This window comes from Osmerus eperlanus, chromosome 23 (assembly GCF_963692335.1).
Source record: "Osmerus eperlanus chromosome 23, fOsmEpe2.1, whole genome shotgun sequence".
NCBI classification, from domain to species: Eukaryota; Metazoa; Chordata; class Actinopteri; order Osmeriformes; family Osmeridae; genus Osmerus; species Osmerus eperlanus.
Genome location: NC_085040.1, coordinates 11,058,000 through 11,080,601, shown reverse-complemented (window position 1 = coordinate 11,080,601; position 22,602 = coordinate 11,058,000). Strand labels below are relative to the sequence as shown.

The following is a 22,602-nucleotide window of genomic DNA, read 5'->3' as shown; positions in this document are numbered from 1 at the left end:
TCTACGACCCAGGGCCCGAAGTGACCGTGGACGAACAACTGCTCGTGTTCAGAGGACGGTGTCTTTTCAAGCAGTAAATGCCAAGCAAACCGGCGAAATACGGCATCAAGTCGTGGGTCGCGTGCGATGCAAAATCAAGCTACGCTTGGAAGATGCAAGTCTACACCGGGAAGCAGATGGACGGAGTCCCGGAGAGGAACCAGGGGGCGCTCGACGTGACAGAGGGCCTGAAGGATCGCAATGTCACGTGTGACAATTTCTTCATCTCTTACGAACTCGGACGAGAGCTCATGGCGACGAGAAACATGACCGTGGTTGGCACCGTGCGAAAGAACAGGGCCGAGCTCCCGTCCGAGCTGCTGACGACGAAGACGCGACGGGTGCTGTCGTCGCAGTTCGCCTTCACTCCAACCACCACTCTGGTTTCCTACCTCGTGAAGAAAAATAAGAACGTTTTACTCATGAGCACACGCCACACAGACGCTGAAATCAGTGACAGAAACGACGGCAAACGACGGCGATCCGCCTCCTCAACGGCGACCCGGAGAGGATGGCGCAGCGGCAGCAGCAGCCGCCACCGCCGCCTCCTCATCGGCAGGACCGACGTCGCCGGTCCCTGCCAGTAAGAGGAAGAGATGTCAAGTCTGCCCGGTGAAGAAGGACCGTAAAACGTTCACCGTTTGTCGCGGGTGTAAGAGGCCTGTCTGCAAATCCTGTTCGCATGTATACTGCCCCACATGCCCCACCGAGCTGGGCTTCGGCCAAGGAGAGGTTCCCGTTGACCCTGGACGACCCGCGGGAGTGTGTGCAGAAGACTGAACAACTCAGTCGAGTGCAGAAGAGGGCTTTGCTCAAGCCACAGCGCTGCTAACGCTACTACCAACACATGCATGGGATGTATAGATGATGTATCAGGACGGCGGGCTGGAGGTTCTATCCCTAGTGCTGTCTGCGGGTCGTTGTGAAGCACGGTGTCATGCGTGGTGTGACAACTTTTCATGATACAAAAATAAAGTGAAACATTTGATTTTATTCCTCGCGTTGTCTTCCTAGCCTAGTCGTGGTGAAGCAAACTGACGTGACAACTTTTTCATAATAAAAAATTAAAAAAGTGAACCCTTTTATTTCTAGCCTTGTCTGCCTAGCCTATTAGTACACTCTCGCGCTGTATCCTAGTCTGCGCTGTGACTCACCATACCTAGTCTGTTACGCCACCCTCGTGCTGACAACCTTTCGTAATACAAAAATAGTGAAGTGAAACATTATCCGTCGAAATAAAAATGAAATCATATTTGCCCTGACCGTCAAGCGAACCCGGGCCACGGAGCTGAAAGCCCCACAGTCTTGCCACTAGACCACCAGGGAGATACTTGTTTATTGCGCTGTCTCTGCCTTTTTGTTAGACACGGCAACGTCTGTGTTGTTTATTACGAGACCCCGCACTGTCTCCGGTTCCTTGTGACCCACAGCGGTCTTCTGACAACTTTTCATAATACAAAAATAAATAAAGTCAAACCTTTCATTCCCACGCTGTGGGTCACAACGACCCCCGAGACAGCGCGAAGGTGGCGTAATATACAACGCTGTGGGTCACAACGAACCCCGAGACAGCGCGATGGTGGCGTAATATACAACGCTGTGGGTCACAACGACCCCCCGAGACAGCGCGAAGGTGGCGTAATAGACAACGCTGTGGGTCACAACGACCCCCGAGACAGCGCGAAGGTGGCGTAATATACAACGCTGTGGGTCACAATGACCCGGAGACAGCGCGAAGGATAAGTTCAGGTTGCATAGACAATGAGGAGAGCGTAAGGGTTATTGCGCTGTCTCTGCCTTTTTGTTAGACACGGCAACGTCTGTGTTGTCTATTACGAGACCCCGCACTGTCTCTGGTTCCTTGTGACCCACAGCGGTCTTCTGACAACTTTTCGTAATACAAAATTAAATAAAGTCAAACCTTTCATTCCCACGCTGTGGGTCACAACGACCCCCGAGACAGCGCGAAGGGGGCGTAATAGACAACGCTGTGGGTAACAACGACCCCCGAGACAGCGCGATGGTGGCGTAATATACAACGCTGTGGGTCACAATGACCCGGAGACAGTGCGAAGGATAAGTTCAGGCTGCATAGACAATGAGGAGAGCGTGAGGGTTAAGCGAACGTGATAACCGCTACACTACGGAAACTGCCAACTCCTGAAAGACAGAAGCCCAGTGCACACACAAACACGCAAGTAACAAGGAAACAGAACAAGGACACACATTTAAAACCTTGACATGGGCATTTCGGCTCATGAACTAGTTGATACTCTTCTTCAGCAAGCTAGCAACAAATGAGATTGTTCAAAGCAACCTTTCCCAATCCTGGACCTCAGGTTTCCCTGCTCTGCATGCGTTAGACCTGATTGGACCCTTACCAAGCTCTACAGAAAACGACGGAGCATGTGGCACCAGGGTACTCCAACAAACTTGTAACTGTCGACAATGCATCAATTATTTAGGAGGCTGCTGATAAAAGGGAACATGTTTCCGCCCGGTCTCGAACCGGGGACCTTTCGCGTGTGAGGCTAACGTGATAACCACTACACTACGGAAACTTCTTCCTAACGAACAACAGAATCTCACTGCACACCCACACACACACAAACAAGGACACAGAACGAGGACACGCCTTTATCATGTCAAATGGGCATTTGGGCTCATGAACCAGTTGATATGGTTCTTCAACAAGTCAGCGGGCACTGAGACGGTCTAAGGCAGTGGTTCGCAACCCTTGTCCTCAGGCCAGGATGCTTTAGATCAGTGGTTCTTAACCCTGTTCTCAGGGAACCCCTGTCCTGCATGTTTTTAGAGGTTTCTTGGCTCCAACACACCTGATTCAAATGCATGTTCGTTACCAGGCTTCTAGAGAGCTACATAACGACCCACTTATTTGAATCGGGTGTGTTGGAGCAGGGAAACATCTCAAACATGCAGGGCAGGGCAGGGCAGGTGGGACCAGGATCGCGAACAACTGGTCTGAAGGTCTAAGAAGTAACAAAGGTCCTTGGCCCATGACATTCATGGTATTCTTGCTGAACGGGATTCTACCGACTGGTAGAAACAACAGAACGGCTTAAAAGGCGAATCCGCACAAGTGGCACCAGGGTAGCTGACTTCCCATTTCAAAGAATGACATGTCAACTCCACTGAATCATGGGACTTCTTGGGACATTGGGACTACATGGGACATTAACTACTCTCGAGAGGATCGCCATTGGACGAAAACCGAGGAAAGATGTAGAAGTTTCCGCCCGGTCTCGAACCGGGGACCTTTCGCGTGTTAAGCGAACTTGATAACCGCTACACTACGGAAACTGCCAACTCCTGCAAGACAGAAGCCCAGTGCACACACAAACACGGAAGTAACAAGGAAACAGAACAAGGACACACATTTAAAATCTTGACATGGGCATTTCGGCTCATGAACTAGTTGATACTCTTCTTAAGCAAGCTAGCAACAAATGAGATTGTCCAAAGCAACCTTTCCCAATCCTGGACCTCAGGTTTCCCTGCTCTGCATGCGTTAGACCTGATTGGACCCTTACCAAGCTCTAGAGAAAACGACGGAGCATGTGGCACCAGGGTACTCCAACAAACTTGTAACTGTCGACAATGCATCAATTATTTACGAGACTGCTGATAAAAGGGGACATGTTTCCGCCCGGTCTCGAACCGGGGACCTTTCGCGTGTGAGGCGAACGTGATAACCACTACACTACGGAAACTTCTTCCTAACCAACAACAGAATCTCACTGCACACCCACACACACACAAACAAGGACACAGAACGAGGACACGCCTTTATCATGTCAAATGGGCATTTGGGCTCATGAACCAGTTGATATGGTTCTTCAACAAGTCAGCGGGCACTGAGACGGTCTAAGGCAGTGGTTCTCAACCCTTGTCCTCAGGCCAGCATGCTTTAGATCAGTGGTTCTTAACCCTGTCCTCAGGGAACCCCTGTCCTGCATGTTTTTAGAGGTTTCTTGGCTCCAACACACCTGATTCAAATGCATGTTCGTTACCAGGCTTCTAGAGAGCTACATAACGACCCACTTATTTGAATCGGGTGTGTTGGAGCAGGGAAACATCTCAAACATGCAGGGCAGGGCAGGTGGGACCAGGATCGCGAACGACTGGTCTGAAGGTCTCAGAAGTAACAAAGGTCCTTGGCCCATGACATTCATGGTAATCTTGCTGAACGGGATTCTACCGACTGGTAGAAACAACGGAACGGCTTAAAAGGCGAATCCGCACAAGTGGCACCAGGGTAGCTGACTTCCCATTTCAAAGAATGACATGTCAACTCCACTGAATCATGGGACTTCTTGGGACATTGGGACTACATGGGACATTAACTACTCTCGAGAGGATCGCCATTGGACGAAAACCGAGGAAAGATGCAGAAGTTTCCACCCGGTCTCGAACCGGGGACCTTTTGCGTGTTAAGCGAACGTGATAACCGCTACACTACGGAAACTGCCAACTCATGAAAGACAGAAGCCCAGTGCACACACAAACACGCAAGTAACAAGGAAACAGAACAAGGACACACATTTAAAATCTTGACATGGGCATTTCGGCTCATGAATTAGTTGATACTCTTCTTCAGCAAGCTAGCAACAAATGAGATTGTCCAAAGCAACCTTTCCCAATCCTGGACCTCAGGTTTCCCTGCTCTGCATGCGTTAGACCTGATTGGACCCTTACCAAGCTCTAGAGAAAACGACGGAGCATGTGGCACCAGGGTACTCCAACAAACTTGTAACTGTCGACAATGCATCAATTATTTACGAGACTGCTGATAAAAAGGGACATGTTTCCGCCCGGTCTCGAACCGGGGACCTTTCGCGTGTGAGGCGAACGTGATAACCACTACACTACGGAAACTTCTTCCTAACCAACAACAGAATCTCACTGCACACCCACACACACACAAACAAGGACACAGAACGAGGACACGCCTTTATCATGTCAAATGGGCATTTGGGCTCATGAACCAGTTGATATGGTTCTTCAACAAGTCAGCGGGCACTGAGACGGTCTAAGGCAGTGGTTTGCAACCCTTGTCCTCAGGCCAGGATGCTTTAGATCAGTGGTTCTTAACCCTGTCTTCAGGGAACCCCTGTCCTGCATGTTTTTAGAGGTTTCTTGGCTCCAACACACCTGATTCAAATGCATGTTCGTTACCAGGCTTCTAGAGAGCTACATAACGACCCACTTATTTGAATCGGGTGTGTTGGAGCAGGGAAACGTCTCAAACATGCAGGGCAGGGCAGGTGGGACCAGGATCGCGAACGACTGGTCTGAAGGTCTCAGAAGTAACAAAGGTCCTTGGCCCATGACATTCATGGTATTCTTGCTGAACGGGATTCTACCGACTGGTAGAAACAACGTAACGGCTTAAAAGGCGAATCCGCACAAGTGGCACCAGGGTAGCTGACTTCCTATTTCAAAGAATGACATGTCAACTCCACTGAATCATGGGACTTCTTGGGACATTGGGACTACATGGGACATTAACTACTCTCGAGAGGATCGCCATTGGACGAAAACCGAGGAAAGATGCAGAAGTTTCCACCCGGTCTCGAACCGGGGACCTTTTGCCTGTTAAGCGAACGTGATAACCGCTACACTACGGAAACTGCCAACTCCTGAAAGACAGAAGCCCAGTGCACACACAAACACGCAAGTAACAAGGAAACAGAACAAGGACACACATTTAAAATCTTGACATGGGCATTTCGGCTCATGAACTAGTTGATACTCTTCTTCAGCAAGCTAGCAACAAATGAGATTGTCCAAAGCAACCTTTCCCAATCCTGGACCTCAGGTTTCCCTGCTCTGCATGCGTTAGACCTGATTGGACCCTTACCAAGCTCTACAGAAAACGACGGAGCATGTGGCACCAGGGTACTCCAACAAACTTGTAACTGTCGACAATGCATCAATTATTTACGAGACTGCTGATAAAAGGGAACATGTTTCCGCCCGGTCTCGAACCGGCGACCTTTCGCGTGTAAGGCGAACGTGATAACCACTACACTACGGAAACTTCTTCCTAACCAACAACAGAATCTCACTCCACACCCACACACACACAAACAAGGACACAGAACGAGGACACGCCTTTATCATGTCAAATGGGCATTTGGGCTCATGAACCAGTTGATATGGTTCTTCAACAAGTCAGCGGGCACTGAGACGGTCTAAGGCAGTGGTTCTCAACCCTTGTCCTCAGGCCAGCATGCTTTAGATCAGTGGTTCTTAACCCTGTCCTCAGGGAACCCCTGTCCTGCATGTTTTTAGAGGTTTCTTGGCTCCAACACACCTGATTCAAATGCATGTTCGTTACCAGGCTTCTAGAGAGCTACATAACGACCCACTTATTTGAATCGGGTGTGTTGGAGCAGGGAAACATCTCAAACATGCAGGGCAGGGCAGGTGGGACCAGGATCGCGAACGACTGGTCTGAAGGTCTCAGAAGTAACAAAGGTCCTTGGCCCATGACATTCATGGTATTCTTGCTGAACGGGATTCTACCGACTGGTAGAAACAACAGAACGGCTTAAAAGGCGAATCCGCACAAGTGGCACCAGGGTAGCTGACTTCCCATTTCAAAGAATGACATGTCAACTCCACTTAATCATGGGACTTCTTGGGACATTGGGACTACATGGGACATTAACTACTCTCGAGAGGATCGCCATTGGACGAAAACTGAGGAAAGATGCAGAAGTTTCCACCCGATCTCGAACCGGGGACCTTTCGCGTGTTAAGCGAACGTGATAACCGCTACACTACGGAAACTGCCAAATCCTGAAAGACAGAAGCCCAGTGCACACACAAACACGCAAGTAACAAGGAAACAGAACAAGGACACACCTTTAATATCTTGACATGGGCATTTCGGCTCATGATCTAGTTGATACTCTTCTTCAGCAAGCTAGCAACAAATGAAATTGTCCAAAGCAACCTTTCCCAATCCTGGACCTCAGGTTTCCCTGCTCTGCATGCGTTAGACCTGATTGGACCCTTACCAAGCTCTACAGAAAATGACGGAGCATGTGTCACCAGGGTACTCCAACAAACTTGTAACTGTCGACAATGCATCAATTATTTACGAGACTGCTGATAAAAGGGGACATGTTGCCGCCCGGTCTCGAACCGGGAACCTTTCGCGTGTGAGGCGAACGTGATAACCACTACACTACGGAAACTTCTTCCTAAGCAACAACAGAATCTCACTGCACACCCACACACACACAAACAAGGACACAGAACGAGGACACGCCTTTATCATGTCAAATGGGCATTTGGGCTCATGAACCAGTTGAAATGGTTCTTCAACAAGTCAGCGGGCACTGAGACGGTCTAAGGCAGTGGTTCGCAACCCTTGTCCTCAGGCCAGGATGCTTTAAATCAGTGGTTCTTAACCCTGTCCTCAGGGAACCCCTGTCCTGCATGTTTTTAGAGGTTTCTTGGCTCCAACACACCTGATTCAAATGCATGTTCGTTACCAGGCTTCTAGAGAGCTACATAACGACCCACTTATTTGAATCGGGTGTGTTGGAGCCGGGAAACATCTCAAACATGCAGGGCAGGTGGGACCAGGATCGAGAACGACTGGTTTGAAGGTCTCAGAAGTAACAAAGGTCCTTGGCCCATGACATTCATGGTAATCTTGCTGAACGGGATTCTACCGACTGGTAGAAACAACGGAACGGCTTAAAAGGCGAATCCGCTCAAGTGGCACCAGGGTAGCTGACTTCCCATTTCAAAGAATTACATGTCAACTCCACTGAATCATGGGACTTCTTGGGACATTGGGACTACATGGGACATTAACACTAGGTGGAGCTGTCCGCGGGTCGTTGTGACCCACCGCAGTGTCTGCGTTGTCAATTACGGCGGTCGAATTAGGTAGGCGTCATTGGGCTCTCTCACCTTGACAAGGTTAGATCCACGCCTCCAACATCTCTCCTGAGTCTAATGACGCCTTTACGATTCGACAATCAGCGACCCCTCTCGGCGGTAGAATGAGTGACGTCTGGCTTCAGAGAAACCGCGGTCGGACCCGTCTGCCAAGCGTCCGTGCGGAGGCCCTTGGAATCAGACGGGCCACGTTGACCTAGATTAAATTGATAAGGTCGGAACGGCGGGAGACAAATGAAACCGCAGCAAAAAAAAATGCTTTTAAATCTATGTAATCTTTATAAATAATAAGTATGCATTTTTATATAAAATACAGAAATATCAGTTGTAAAAATGTCATTAAAAAACGGACCCCTGTGCAACCGACGCAAGCAAGCACACCCTACAATTTCCCCAGAAATTGTACCCTCTCTAGTTATTTATTTGTTTATTTTCGCCCCCCTAAGGATCAGTCAATATTTGGACTACATAGACAACCTAGGTGTCAAAAGTTTCGTATTGGTAGCGATTGCGTTGGTTGTATTTTTATTTACGTTCCGTTGCATGGTTTAAGTAGAAATTGCGTTTTTGTGGTGAAAAATGAAGCTAACGGTGGCTAATTTGCTAGCCACAGTCACTAACGTTACTAACGTCACGAAAACACGCGTGACCACCTGTAGCAGAACATTCGTTTCGCATCTGTTAACTTGGGGGATAGCTAGGCTAACTATAGGTTTACTGTAAGGCAGCTGCAGAAACGCCACAAGCAGAGGCCAGGGTGATAACTATTTACTAATTTTACTTTGTGATATGACACACAATTGTGATGTGTAATGTACAATATAAGCTGATATTATTAAGGAAGTACATCTACTTTCGGAAACAGTAGTCTACTATTTCACTGATGTATTAGCATCATGACATTAGCCTCTGTTGCCCGGGAAACACATACTACAGTGGTCTATGATGCATCTGTTTTCAATCGTTAAAATAAACATTCCTCACAAATACATTTTCTTTGTATGATTTATTATGACATTAGATTACAAGTAAACGATTTGTGGGTGAAATTATCATTACCTGTACTGTAGCTCACTGCAACGCTGTAGCCTACGCGAGACACTACAAAAACATCTACACAGCTGTTTAGGAAGTCAAACGGCGACAGAACATGTTCGGCACTCCCCTTACTTAAATCAAAAGTTTATCTAACTACTAACCTGAACTTCATTGCCACAGCCTAAACGTTGTCAATCTATTCATGAAAATAATTAATTTCAGCCTAAACCGTACAACGGAACGTTAAATCCAATTCAACCAACGCAATCGCTACCAAGACGAACACAGCAGTAGTCTAGTACTGTAACGTAGTAGTAAAATTTACCGGGGCAGCTTCTCCACACAGGGCTATATCGCATTTTGCGTTGTTACTGACAATGATTGCTACCAGTGAGCTTTTTATGAATGAGAGATTTTCCACTAAATAAATGTCGAGATTATTTACGTTTTGGGGGGCATATTTTCAGTAGATGGTACTGTTTGAATCGCGATTCCATCTGAGATAGCTCTACTGACGGTAACGTCGTTTTTGGAATAATCTTCAAAGGGGGTTCTTTATTAATGAATGAGTGCAATATGAGTAGGCTAAATGCCTGAAAATATCACGAGAAGGGAAAAACTTGAAAGGACGTTTAAGTCATAGAGATTAGGTCAATTTTTACACCGGTCTGCCAAATGTATTCGTTTTGATTCAACTATGAGGCTTCTAATCACCATTTCCTCTTGGGAAATGAGAAGACAACTATTTAATTCTACACTTCACTCTTAGTATTTTGAGTTGTAAATGAGCAGCAAAAGAAATATGCATTTAAATCTATGTAATCTTTATAAATAATAAGTATGCATTATTATATAAAATATACAGCAAATGTTTACTCCTTGACAGGTCTGCAAACGCCTTTGTAAACTGAGATTTGTTAAAACGTTTGTTAACCGAGACCGTAGGTCGAGGTTTACAAAAACAAATTGTTTTAACAAATCGAGGCGACAAAGCGTTTCCTGACCTGTCGAGGAGTAAACATTTGGTTTCTTATGTTGTCAGAGCAATCAGCTGCACTTGCACTGGTGACGTCACTACATCTCCAACGCAACATATTTACATTTATTCATTTAGCAGACGCTTTTATCCAAAGCGACTTCCAAGAGAGAGCTTTACAAAGTGCATAGGTCACTGATCATAACAACGAGATAGCCACAAAACATTGCGAGTAGCCAAAACATGAAGCACACATTGTGAACAACCACAATAAGTGCCAAAGGGAAGAACCATAATAGCATGTAGTTAAACAAGTTACAATTAAACAACATGAACTGCTATAAGTGCAAGTGTACCTGTGGAAAAAAAAGCAAGCAACAACTAGAGAGGGTACAATTTCTGGGGAAATTGTAGGGTGTGCTTGCTTGCGTCGATTGCACAGGGGTCCGTTTTTGAATTACATTTTTACAACTGATATTTCTGTATATTTTATATAAAAATGCATACTTATTATTTATAAAGATTACATAGATTTAAAAGCTTTTTTTTTTGCTGCTCATTTACAACTGAAAATACGAGTGAAGTGTAGAATGAAATAGATGTCTTCTCATTTCCCCTGCAAGAGGCAGCCTCATCGTTGAATCAAAACGAATACATTTGGCAGAGCGGTGTAAAAATTGACCTAATCTCTATGACTTAAACGTCCTTTTAAGTTTTTCCCTTCTCGTGATATTTTAAGGAATTTAGTCTACTCATATTGCATTCATTCATGAATAAAGAACCCCCTTTGAAGATTATTCTACGACGTTACCGGCAGTAGAAGATGGAATCGCGATTCAAACAGTACCATCTGCTAACTGAAAATATGCCCCCAAAAACGTAAATAAGCTTGACATTTATTTAGTGGAAAATCGCTTTCATAAAAAGCTCAGTGGTAGCGATCATTGTCAGTAACAACGCCAAGTGCGATATAGCCCTGTGTGGAGAAGCTGCCCCGGTACTACGGTACAGTACTAGACTACTCCTGTGTTCGTTCGTCTTGGTAGCGATTGCGTTGGTTGAATTGGATTTAACGTTCCGTTGTACGGTTTAGGCTGAAATTAATTATTTTCATGAACAGATTGACAAAGTTTAGGCTGTGGCAATGAAGTTAAGGTTAGTAGTTAGATAGACTTTTGGTTTAAGTAAGGGGAGTGCCGAACATGTTCTGTCGCCGTTTGACTTCCTACTGTACAGCTGTGTAGATGTTTTTGTAGTGTCTCGGGTAGGCTACAGCGTTGCAGTGAGCAACACTGGTTTGAAACCACAGGTAATTATAATGTCACCCACAAATTGTTTACTTGTAATGTAATGTCATAATAAATCCTACAACGAAAATGTATTTGTGAGGAATGTTTATTTTAACGATTGAAAACAGATGCATCATAGACCACTGTAGTATGTGTTGCCCGGGCAACACAGGCTAATGTCATGATGCTAATACTTCAGTGACATAGTAGACTACTGTTTCCGAAAGTAGATGTACTTCCTTAATAATATCAGCTTATATTGTACATTACACATCACAATTGTGTGTCATATCACAAAGTAAAATTAGTAAATAGTTATCACCTGGCCTCTTTGCTTGTGGGGTTTCTGCAGCTGCCTTGCAGTAAAGCTATAGTTAGCCTAGCTATCTCCCAGAAGTTAACGAGCTGCTAAACTAATATTCTGCTAGAGGTAGTCACGCGAGTTTTCGTGACGTTAGTGACGTAAGTAGCGTCATTGACTGGTTAGCAAGTTAGCCACCGTTAGCTTCACTTTTCGACACAAAAACGTCATTTCTACTTAAACCGTGCAACGGAACGTAAATCCCAATACAAGCAACTCAATCGCTACCAAGACGAAACTTTTGACACCTACGTTGTCTATGTAGGCCAAATATTGACTGAGTTTTAGGGGGGCAAAAAGAAATAAAAATAATAATATATATGTGAGAGAACAAAGGTTGTGCTCTCGCCGAAGGCTTGAGCACACCCAATAATAAAACAATATATCACAGCGAGTACAAAAATTTAAGTCAGTTACCACTAACCACAAGAGCAACAAGTCTCTAAGCAAGAGTCATTGTGATCCTTGAGGAAACTAACATCGGGCCAAGCGAACCATTCCTAAGTACCGTTGTACTCCCGGAACAAGTGCGTCTTGAGCCTTTTCTTGAAGGTGGAGAGACAGTCAGTGTCTCTGATGGAAGTGGGGAGTTGATTCCACCACTGGGGGGCCAGACAGGAGAAGAGCTTGTGTTGGGACCGGGCGGTCTTGAGCGGTGGGACCACCAGGCGGTTGTCTGAAGAAGACCGTAGGTGACGGGTGGGGGTGTAGGGCTGCAGGAGAGACTTGATGTAGACGGGTGCAGTCCCGTTCACTGCTCGGAAGGTCAATACCAGGGTCTTGAATCTGATACGGGCCATGATAGGTAGCCAGTGGAGAGAGATGAGGAGCGGGGTAACATGGGAGCGTCTGGGTAGATTGTAGACCAGGCGGGCCGCTGCGTTCTGAATCCTCTGAAGAGGGCGGGTTGCACATGCTGGGAGACCAGCGAGCAGCGAGTTGCAATAGTCCAACTTGGAGAGGACAAGTGCTTGGACTAGCAGCTGGGTGGAGTGCTCAGACAGGTATCTCCTGATCTTCCGGATGTTGTAGAGGGTGAATCTACACGACCGGGAGACCGCAGCAATGTGGGCCGTGAGGGAGAGCTCGTCGTCCATGGTAACCCCAAGGTTCCTGGCAGAGGATGAAGGGGTCACCGTCGCAGATCCCAGGGTGATTGAGAGATCGTGGGAGATGGAGGGTTTAGCCGGGATGATGAGAAGTTCTGTTTTGGCGAGGTTCAGCTGGATGTGGTGCTCGGTCATGCAGGCGGAGATGTCTGTGAGGCAGGCCTCAATCCTAGCTGAGATCCCCGGATCTGTCGGGGGGAACGACAGGTACAGCTGCGTGTCGTCAGCGTAGCAGTGGTAGGAGAAGCCATGGGAGGTGATGATTGGTCCAAGTGAGGTGGTGTACAGAGAGAAGAGGAGGGGTCCAAGGACGGAGCCCTGTGGGACACCAGTGGAGAGCTGGCGAGGGCCTGACAGTTTGCCTCCCCAGGAAACCTGGTAGGATCTTCCCGACAGGTAGGATGAGATCCACTGGAGTGCAGTGCCAGTGATGCCCATCTCAGAAAGTCTGGCGAGCAGGATCTGGTGGTTAACCGTATCAAACGCTGCAGAAAGGTCCAGCAGAATGATGACAGATGACCTGGAAGCCGCTCTGGCAGACTGGAGGGCAGTGGTGACTGAAAGGAGGGCAGTCTCTGTGGAGTGGCCAGTCTTGAAGCCCGATTGGTTGGGGTAAAGCAGGTTGTTCTGAGAGAGAAAGTTAGACAGTTGGTTAGATACAGCACGTTCAATTGTTTTTGAAAGGAAGGGTAACAGTGATACCGGTCTGTAGTTCTGGAGAACGGCAGGGTTAAGGGAGGGTTTTTTGAGTAGAGGGGTAACTCTAGCCTGTTTGAAGGCAGAGGGGAAGGTGCCAGAGGTAAGAGAGGAGTTTAGGACATGGAGAAGAAAAGTTATGATGGAGGGGGAGATGGTTTGAAAGAGAGGGGAGGGTATAGGATCAAGTGGACAGGAGGTGGGGCGATGAGAGAGAATGAGGTCTGAGATCTCTGCCTCAGACAGGGGAGAAAAAGAGTTTAGACATTTAGTCGGGTCAGTCATGGAGGGTGAGAGGGTAGGACAGGTGGGCTTAGGGAGCCGACTGCTAATGTCAGCGAATTTTTTCTCAAAGAAGGAGGAGAAGTCGTCTGCTGTCAGGGTGGAGGGAGGGGGTGGGGGAGGTGGGTTAAGAAGCGTGGAGAAGGTAGAAAAAAGTTTGTGGGGGTTTGAAGCAGAGTTAATTTTGTTCAGAAAGTAGAGGGTTTTAGCACCAGTTATGTGAGAAGAGAAGGATTTGAGGAGGGAGTGATACTTATCAAGGTCCGGACCGCCTTTGGACTTGCGCCATCTCCTCTCAGCTGCCCGAAGGGTGGACCGTTCTTCACGGATAACATCCGTAAGCCACGGGCAGGAGGGAGAACATCGTGCAGGCCTGGTTGACAGGGGACAGAGAGAGTCAAGTGATGCAGTTAAAGTGGTTAACAAGGTGTCAGTGGCAGTGTTAGTGGGGTGGGACTAGAACTCGTCAATGGGGGGGAGGGAGGATGTTAAAATATATCATATCAACAACATCAATTCGTTTTTTTGTCTGCTTCAGATACTTCTTTAATACGGGAAGCGATTGCGGGGCGTTTGCGGACCTGTGCAAAAACCGTATTTGGTTGTTTTAGGCTTTTTTGGGGGCTTTTTAGGCTACTTTGTTGCCGAGCAGATGCAACGTTGTTAAGGTCAATGGCTACATCTCCAAGGCAACTGCTTGTTGCTAGGTCCGTAAAACGTTTATTTACCTCTGCAAACTTTCAGGAGGTATATAAACAGACTTATTAACTTTTGAGAACGTCTTCTAGACCAATAGGAACAGTGTATTGGTCCAATTATTACACTAGTATATAAGAAACAGAAATATCAGTTTTAAAAATGTCAGTAAAAAACACACCACTCTGCAACCAACGCAAGCAAGCACACCCTACAATTTCCCCAGAAATTGTACCCTCTCTAGTTTTCTTTTGGTTTATACTTTGCACAAATCCTTGTTCTGCCCTCTGACTACCAATGGTCATCAGAGTTACACACAGGCCTCTTGTGCTTGCTCCCAGCTTGTTATCTGTAAGTAATTTATGACCACAGGGCTCCAGACTAACTTGTTGCCTTGGTTGCACTGGTGCGCCTAACTTTTTTATTTAGGTGCACCAGCACAAAATTTAGGTGCACCCAAATTTTTCCTTGCGTCGCCACAATTTCAAGGTCACCTTTTTATCACGCTCCATGTACATTCATATATATTATGTAAATGATCTTAAACAAGAATAAGGTGTAGGTAAATATATTTTTTATTTGAAGCATAATCATACTGTATATAAAAATAAAAATCTTTTAAGTGCTTCACTGAGCTGCCAAACTAAAACATTTTAAGCAAAATAAAACATTTCAAAAAAGAAAGTGCTACTGTTTAAAAGCGCTTCCCTGAACTGAGACCTAACATTTCATAGCTCAAAGTCTTATAGCAGGTCCCACCTTGCTGTCGCATGCCCTTCAGATGGCCAACACCTGTAATTTGGCCTTCTTGCCCTTTGGCCTTGGCTAAATCATCTTCCCACACTCTCCCTAGCATCAAAATCCTAGCTCCATGGGTTAGCTCCATGGCCCAGCTCCGTAACTCAGGGGTCCGTAATTAATTTTTACAAGGGGCCACATGAGAAACCTGAAATGTGTTGGAGGGCCGCATCAACGATAACTTGAACTTAATTCTGCTCACTATTCATTTTCTCCCATTGTAAAAAGCAGTAAAGTATATATTTTGATTAGCTGCTACTGGTTATCAGAAGAATACGGATATTCTGTAAATATTTATATAAATATTTTAGATTTTGGTGTAGGTTAAATAGGAAAAGACTATAGAAGTAATAAACAGTAAAAACAACAACAACAACAGTGTTTCATTGGGTGTGCTTTGCCTTCGGCAAGGGCACAACCTTTGTTCTCTCACATATATATTATTGGGTGTGCTTTGCCTTCGGCAAGGGCACAACCTTTGTTCTCTCACATATATATTATTGTTTGTTTTCCTGTTTCTCTTTATTGTGAGAATGCTGTTAAGCATTCTCACTATTGTTTTCCTGTTTCTCTTTATTATTATTATATCAACTTCTTAGTTCTTCCGCCGTTTTTTGGCCTTTAACTCGTTCTGCATACTTTCACCGATTCCTACAATTTAGGTATCAAAACGTTCAGCTCCTTCAGGAGATGATGGCTATGACTTTTGGTATTTCTCACTTTTATACTTTTTAAGACATTAAGGTTTTTGTGCAAATTATTCTCCCATTAAAAGTAATGGTAAATCCTTTCAAATCATTAAAAAGCTTCCTCCTCTTTCAAACGTAACTACTTCAGCTTACTTTCAGCTAGAGACACCATTCAACCTTTAAAATGTTCACAAGACATTCAGCTATTCCCAAATGATTCAGCTTTTTCAAATGTTCAGCCAATTTTGAATTATGACAGTTTGAAATACATTAAAATGTTTGCTCCTTCTTGATTTTTATGAATGAGCAGCAAGCAGAGTGGCACACTCTGCTTGCTGCTCTTTTTCTGATATTCAACTAATTTGTCAAACAAATTCCTCTAACGTTCATATAGTTTAACTTACAGAAACAAGTTATACCTTAAAATGTAGGAAAAATTGTCCTCTTTCAGCCAATGTAACTACTAAAGAGCTCACATTTACAGATTTTCAGCTATGAGCCTTGAAGCGAGAGCAGCCTTTCAAATTCTCTCACTAACTTCAATGGAGAGGTGAGTAAAATCAGTCAGAGAAAGCAAGAAGGAACAAGATTTTGAAACTGCCGATAGAGTCGTATTTCTGACCGCACAGACATATAAAGGACATCACTGGTTTCGGCAGAGTCTTGGGTCTCGGAAAATATCCTTATATTTTGGATTGGACGTATAGTTTTGCGCAGTGGTGTAGTGGTCCCTGGAGAAGTGGGTATACTCTCAGTATTCACCTTTTTTTTTTTTTAAGTAGTCCAGAAAAAAGCCCTGTTTTAGAAACAGTGACATGTAAGACTATGATTTAGTTTACCCAAAAATATGTAATTTCTACTTGCACACTATTATAAAATGATCATGACTTGATTAGGAGCAGTTTGTAGTTACTACTGGTCACAAGAGCAGCCTGGATGAATGTAAAATGTATTTATCATGAGGCAAACAGGAAATGGTGTTTCGATTATTTTTTGCACATTTATTTAAATAAAATACTTCAAATCTGAAGGTGACAATGCATCCTTGTTCATATTGCTATATGCTTTGTTTTGAACATGTTCATTTACCGGTAAATCATTCAACAAAATATGTTACAACAATATTTAGTTAACAATTAACAAAAATATATGCATTAACAACACATCAACAGTGATATACTCTCTCAACCCAGCACTGGGTTTCTGACCTTTGCTCATCTGACCTTGCCAGGGCTGCTGGTTTTAGGGGTGGGGTCTGCCTGGGCCTGATCTGGGCCTGATTTGTGCCTCTTTACAAAAAAGTCAGCAATATCTCCCTTCCTTTTCATGGTTACCTGTCCCTATACAAAATAAGACAGCCTGATTAGACCTCAATATTGTTTTAGGCTGAATCTTAAACTATTTGTCCCCATTCTTGTGTTTTAACTTACTTAAAAATCAACTACCAGCTTAGCTACTATGCAATTAAACTAGATCATATAGGTTAGTTAGGGCTAAGTAACTTGGCTAATGTTATAATTTAGGGCTTAGTAACTTGGCTAACGTTATAATTTAGACCTTTACAATAATAAACAAGCTTCATAAACATTGAGATAATCAGTTTCATCAGTCTGGTATGAAATTCTTATGAACTGGGTTGATTAAACACTTACTGAAAACCAACAATGCCCCGGTTTCCCCACATTATCCCAATCTACGTAGCTAGCTTCATAACGTTAGCCGACTCGCACTAACTATTGGCGGCAACATCTCTTCTCCTCTAAATGTGCAGTCACTGGCAATTTGCCAGTAGTTTAAAATAATGATTCATTTGGAAACCACCTTAAAACTTACCTCAGAATGATGTCTTCCATCAACTGGGGTGGCACACCGCCGCTTGTGTCATTTCTTCATCTGTTGTTTGGTCTGCTGCCGTTATCGTAGTCAAGTGGCACCGGCACCTGAGTTTTTTTTTTTTTTTTTTCACTGGCACCTGAGGTATTAGCGATATTTTCCTCGGCATGACCCGCCCTACTCTGCCTCTGATTGGCTCATCAGTCCTCATGCCTAAAGTTAACCAATCTAATCAGTGAAAGCAGCGAGTACCAGCCAATTAGAGGCAGAGGAGGGTGGGTCATGGCTTCACTATCCCCGAGGAAGAAAATAGGCAATCTGACTCACAGATATTACTGAATGATGCACATCAGGGGGGATTTAGAAGTGGGTATACGCAATGCTGACTGAAAAATAAGTAGGTATACGCCGTATACCAGCGTATACCCTGGACTACACCTCTGGTTTTGCGTCTAGGTCAACTTGTTTGAGGTGTGGATGCTAGGTAAATGTTCGTTTTTCTCTCTGCCTAGCTCGTTAGCTATCACAGCTGCGCCATCACCGTGGCAACCAAACAAACAAGCACCAGGAAAGCAAAAGGAACACGTTTTTGAAACTGCAGGTAGAGTCGTATTTCTGACTGCACAGACATATAAAGAATATCTCTGGTTTCGGCAGAGTCTTGGGTCTCGGAAAATATCCTTATATTTTGGATTGGACGTACAGTTTTGCGTCTAGGTTATCTTGTTTGAGGTGTGGATTCTAGCTACATTTCTCTTATTCTCTGCCCTCAGCGCGTTAGCAATCATAGCTGCACCATCACCGTAACGACAGACACGCACCACTCAGTCTCTCACACAGGTGATTGGTACGTTTACTTGACCATGAGAAACATGATTACTAGCAATTGTCGGTTTATGCCAATAATACGATTACTCGTTTACATGTGTAATTAGTTATGCGATTACTCAATAAACGCCTCTACATGATTCTTTTTTATTAATCGTTGTATGCTCCACGGACAAAACTTGCACCATCATCCTTCTGCAACAAAGTGTCGCCGTGTCTTCCTGTATCGGCTCTACTGCTGTATGTTTCATTCCATCAACACATTGAATCCTACTAAGAAAGCCGAGTAAACGCACTCAATGGTAGGCTACATCTGCTACTGCTATTACTATCCCAACTATAATTTCAGCTGTTAAAACGATAATATTCTTGTTCCGACTAGCTAGCCTACTTCTTCTGTTTAACAGTTCAGCTTTCAGCTTCTCCCGCATTGTAGGCTATTTTAGCTCTTAGCTTTGTTAAGATGATGCAGATGATGCAGTTCAGCTTCCACACTGCCTCTTTTGTGTCACTCACACATTTTTGAAATTCATTTCAGCTTGCGGGTATTTTCTCATTTCTCACTTTTATACTTTTTAAAATATAAAGGTTTTTGTGCAAATTATTCTCCCATTAAAAGTAATGGTAAATCCTTTCAAATCATTAAAAAGCTTCCTCCTCTTTCAAACGTAACTACTTCAGCTTACTTTCAGCTAGAGACACCATTCAACCTTTAAAATGTTCACAAGACATTCAGCTATTCCCAAATGATTCAGCTTTTTCAAATGTTCAGCCAATTTTGAATTGTGACAGTTTGAAATACATTAAAATGTTTGCTCCTTCTTGATTTTTATGAATGAGCAGCCAGCAGAGTGGCACACTCTGCTGGCTGCTCTTTTTCTGATATTCAACTAAATTGTCAAACAAATTCCTGTAACGTTCATATAGTTTAACTTACATAAACAAGTTATACATTAAAATGTAGGAAAAAGTGTCCTCTTTCAGCCAATGTAACTACTAAAGAGCTCACATTTACAGATTTTCAGCTATGAGCCTTGAAGCGAGAGCAGCCTTTCAAATTCTCTCACTAACTTCAATGGAGAGGTGAGTAAAATCAGTCAGAGAAAGCAAGAAGGAACAAGATTTTGAAACTGCCGATAGAGACATATTTCTGACCGCACAGACATATAAAGGACATCTCTAGTTTCGGCAGAGTCTTGGGTCTCGGAAAATATCCTCATTTTATTGATTGGACGTGTAGTTTTGCGTCTAGGTTAACTTGTTTGAGGTGTGGATGCTAGGTAAATTTCTGTTATTCTCTCTTCCCAGCTCACAGCTGCGCCATCACCGTGGCAACCAAACACACACGCACCAGGAAAGCAGAAGGATGCCCATGGTTCCCGCCTTAATATCTTTGCCGTCCAATCACCGATTTTATTTCTGAAAACTGCTAGATATTCATGACAATTCAAGCTCAAAGCACATACCATTGGTTAAGGGGTTACTTGGAGGGGAAAATAAATGTATCGTCAGCAACGGCAGCCATTGTTTTCCGAGGCGGAGCCAGAGAGGATACCATGGGAGATTCCCTACAGTGTTAGATTGAAATCGGAGACGATATTATGAGTAAAGACAAGTTTCTTAATATGTGTTGTCAATATTGTCAATTAAAAGTCTTAACTTTTTACGTACGAAGAATGTGTTTGTGGGAGTGACGTGAGTTATTTCAGGAAATAATTACGTGTCTGGCTTGGCCGTTTGTAACAGGCAGCTATGACAGAAGTAGCACTGTTTATCCTCGATTTTAGCAGATTTCTGTGAAACTTGGAAAAACAACATGAACTAGCTAGATTATGTAAACTTTAAGATAAATGTACATGCCTTGTTTGGCCAATTGGAAGAACGTTTTTTAGTTATTTGGAGTACCCAGCCATAGCGCTAGCTACTTTTGGGGGAGAGGAATTCCAGTTTCCCCCACGTTTCCACTAATCACTAGAATGGTCATAACCTTTTATCAAAATATGATATTTCTAATCTGTCTTCTGTTCTACATTGCCCACAGATTTGTGGATATTCCATCTACTCAAAGTATTCCTCCATCTTGTAATTAAAGTGGTTAAAAATTAAGTTGTCTGATGAGGTATGGTGGATGGAGAAGATTTTTGTAAACAATGGCTGCCTGAAATCACCTTGATAAAGGATGATTTGGCTTAAGTAATAATATATTTATTCACATCGTAAAAAAACCCTAGTTCTCTAATATGAACAGAGCAGGGCTATTGTGACACATACGTGCTTGTAAAATGAGTAATTTACAACTTGTAATGTGAAATTGTATTTCTCAATAATTTTTTTGTCATGATCCCAGCTAACAAGGGACGTCCTGGGGACGTTCGCTGACGTTCCTATTTGGTCCCCTATAGGTTATACCGTGACGTTATCCTTAGGACGTCCTTAGGACCTAAGGATCCTAAGGATCATCATTCAAATGAAAGGGTCGTTATCCAGCTCTGCAGAAGCCTGCTTATGACCATTTATTTGAATCAGGTGTGTTGGAGCAGGGAAACATCTATAACAGGCAGGGTGCCCTGAGGACCAGGGTTGGGAACCACTGCCATAGATGGTTTGTTGTCAAGTGAATGTCCTTATGTAAAAAATAATCCAATAAAAATGTAATGTAGTATCACTGAAACTAAACATCTGCGCTGGATTCAGCCTATCCAAGCACCAGCTGCGTCTCTCGAAATGTTCCATACTAGCCTATTCCAGGACATCTCTCGCGGACCTGCCTGGTTACTTGGTTGGGTCCCTGTCAACGCTCGTGAACCCTGTTATTGAGTGAAGACGTCGTTGAGAGAGACAGCAAAACTTTTTGATCACGCATCCTTCCTTTTATATACCATTTGATAATCAATTTGTGTAAATATATCTAACTTAAGTTTTAGTGTTCATAGTATAGTTCTTTGTTATTGTGTTTTTAATAGTGTTTTTGCGTAGTTAGCTAGTTAGTTTAGACTGTAATTTAGCGCACTTTTGTGAAGGTGGGAAGGACAGACACCCGAAGGACAGAATTTGAGGTAAATATATTTTAATACAAACTTTAACTCTACTGTACCTGTATGTATGTAGAGCTATTTGTATGTTTATCCAACGTGAAATAGCTAGGGATATCGAAAATTAATGTATATTAATTTCTGGACAGTACTGGTACTACAGTACTACAGTAGCTCCAACTGTGAAGGCGAAGTCGGCTAAATTGAGACGTCGTATCGTCTTATTGTATACAGTAACAATGTTATCGATAGCACTAAATAGGAATGCCACACACTAGTGGTGTCGCCCCTTTAAGGATACAGAAAATACAAAACAGCTGAATTGGCTACTTTTGGACAGGTGAAGGCTACTGCTGCTCTAGTCTAGCTCTACAGAAGCTACTTTTTGACAGCTAGAGCTACTGTACAACCAAGACGTTTAGAGAGTAAAGTATCAGAATGACAGTTGCTGTCATTGCCATTTGACGTCATTGTTGTCCTGGTTACGGACTCAGACGCGCATGATCTCTTAGTTACTGTTGCTACGTCGTACAAATGGAGAGTGGAGCCGAGTGGAGAGCAGAGTGGAGCGCCAGTCGTTACGAGTTAACTAGTTGCTCCTATTGTAATGCTGCCTGTAATAAAGATTTAATGGCATTTTGGTGATGAAAAGTGCACTGATATAATGTACGTTAGCCAACGTTAGTAGCTAACCGTTGGCGAACGTTACAGACTAGCTAACGCTTTAGCTATACAAGTTATAACACTGACTGCATTACTAGTAGTAACGTTACTAGTAGCCTACACTTAAACTTACCCTTCCAGTGACGATAAAGCCATTTTTAGCCGGTATGACTCCAAAGCTGAATATTCATCACATATGTGAAGTTTTATGATGGCATATTAGTATAGGGCCTAATCATATAAATCTCTCGCCATAAAAATAAATAAATCTCTCGCCATTACACACATTCTCTAGCGCACGGCAAAGCCTATTAAAGCAGGAACCGTGGGAA

General features: G+C 44.0%; 9 non-coding genes across 9 annotated transcripts; all 9 read right to left on the bottom strand.

Moving 5' to 3' along the window:
• Nucleotides 1-2,527: 2,527 nt before the first annotated feature.
• Nucleotides 2,528-2,600, bottom strand: trnav-cac (transfer RNA valine (anticodon CAC)). The gene has a single exon. It is a non-coding gene; the product is annotated as a tRNA-Val (tRNA).
• Nucleotides 2,601-3,287: 687 nt separating this feature from the next.
• trnav-aac (transfer RNA valine (anticodon AAC)) lies at nt 3,288-3,360 on the bottom strand. The gene has a single exon. It is a non-coding gene; the product is annotated as a tRNA-Val (tRNA).
• Nucleotides 3,361-3,697: 337 nt separating this feature from the next.
• trnav-cac (transfer RNA valine (anticodon CAC)) lies at nt 3,698-3,770 on the bottom strand. Its single transcript has one exon. It is a non-coding gene; the product is annotated as a tRNA-Val (tRNA).
• A 682-nt stretch (nt 3,771-4,452) lies between these two features.
• Nucleotides 4,453-4,525, bottom strand: trnav-aac (transfer RNA valine (anticodon AAC)). Its single transcript has one exon. It is a non-coding gene; the product is annotated as a tRNA-Val (tRNA).
• Nucleotides 4,526-4,862: 337 nt separating this feature from the next.
• On the bottom strand, nt 4,863-4,935 carry trnav-cac (transfer RNA valine (anticodon CAC)). Its single transcript has one exon. It is a non-coding gene; the product is annotated as a tRNA-Val (tRNA).
• A 682-nt stretch (nt 4,936-5,617) lies between these two features.
• On the bottom strand, nt 5,618-5,690 carry trnav-aac (transfer RNA valine (anticodon AAC)). The gene has a single exon. It is a non-coding gene; the product is annotated as a tRNA-Val (tRNA).
• A 337-nt stretch (nt 5,691-6,027) lies between these two features.
• On the bottom strand, nt 6,028-6,100 carry trnav-uac (transfer RNA valine (anticodon UAC)). The gene has a single exon. It is a non-coding gene; the product is annotated as a tRNA-Val (tRNA).
• Nucleotides 6,101-6,782: 682 nt separating this feature from the next.
• Nucleotides 6,783-6,855, bottom strand: trnav-aac (transfer RNA valine (anticodon AAC)). Its single transcript has one exon. It is a non-coding gene; the product is annotated as a tRNA-Val (tRNA).
• Nucleotides 6,856-7,192: 337 nt separating this feature from the next.
• trnav-cac (transfer RNA valine (anticodon CAC)) lies at nt 7,193-7,265 on the bottom strand. Its single transcript has one exon. It is a non-coding gene; the product is annotated as a tRNA-Val (tRNA).
• Between the last annotated feature and the right edge of the window lie 15,337 nt (nt 7,266-22,602).